This window comes from Contarinia nasturtii, unplaced genomic scaffold (assembly GCF_009176525.2).
Source record: "Contarinia nasturtii isolate CC-2019 unplaced genomic scaffold, AAFC_CNas_1.1 Cnas_scaffold_1388, whole genome shotgun sequence".
NCBI classification, from domain to species: Eukaryota; Metazoa; Arthropoda; class Insecta; order Diptera; family Cecidomyiidae; genus Contarinia; species Contarinia nasturtii.
Genome location: NW_022198725.1, coordinates 22,373 through 23,688, shown reverse-complemented (window position 1 = coordinate 23,688; position 1,316 = coordinate 22,373).

The following is a 1,316-nucleotide window of genomic DNA, read 5'->3' as shown; positions in this document are numbered from 1 at the left end:
TATTTCGTTACCAAAGGAATAAAGAACATTAACTTTTTATTATACAAAATGTGTAAGTTTCGTTTTGTGCTGATAACTAGCTACTGTTCTGCCTTGTTTTAGTAACAGAATTTCGAAATTTTTTTTTTTCATTTTTCGATTTTTTACCATCAATATGGGAAGCTTGTATGAAAAACACGGAAGACCGCTGAAATGGCACTGTCGTACGTCCGCACATATTTTTCATTTGTCATTTCAGCGGTCTTCTGTGTTTTTCATAACTCGGTATTACGACTGACATTTTTAGTCCGAATTCGACGACAACGCCATCTCTTGTTTCCCATCTGTATAAAGTATATATGACATTAATAAGCGGTTCTATCGGTTCAATGTTGGACCGAATAATAGCTGTCATTGTCTTGTTTACATTTTGCAAATTTGAAATTTGTCGTACCTGTTTTTTGTAACATGCCCTTTTTTAAGAAGAATTAAAATGAATATTTGCATATACATCCTAAATGTTTTCATTTCAATACATTTTCACTTTTAGCATTTCAAAATGCTTATAAAATTATTAAAATTATTTCATTTTCTGTGAAATGGTTTGGTTTTTTAACATGGTTAAACAAATGTACATTTTCTTTACATTCCTGAACTGATGCGTCAAATTGTAAAAAAATGCGACTATTGAAGACCATTTAATTGAATTGTGAAGTTATTGTTATTTTACCAATAAATATATAGATATTTAAAATATTTCATAATTACATTCCTTAAATTTTAAATTCATAAGAGTGACACATTATTAAAATTACTGGCTACAGTAATTGGTATCCAGAGTATTCAGATTTTAATATTGTACGTATGTTTTTGGAGACATATTGGTGTAAAAACTCAATCAAGAAATAGAATGGTTTAGATTGTTTAGATTTTGAAATGTTGGGAATTTATTTTATTTATTTTTGAATGAAATAAATGACATTATGACGGCAAAAATATAAGAAATTCTTGAAATTTGAAATTTCTCCTGTTAGTTTTCTTCTTCAATCGTTCCAAAAACGCAGATAGATCGACGGCGTCCCACAATTGCAAAAGGTATATTTCTCGATCTCTTAAAAGGATCATAGACCATGGACCGACCTGTTGAGCCAAATGCGGCCGGTTGTACTGGCTGTACTTGAGATGGGATTTCATCAATTGCGTTTTCAGCGTTTCCTTTATCTTCCTTGTTATTATCGATGCCATTTGCGTCAACTTCATCACCTGTACCTACAATAGTGTCAGATCCAACGTTGGCAATAATGCTGTCTATTTTGTAAAAATATCTTTCTTAATAA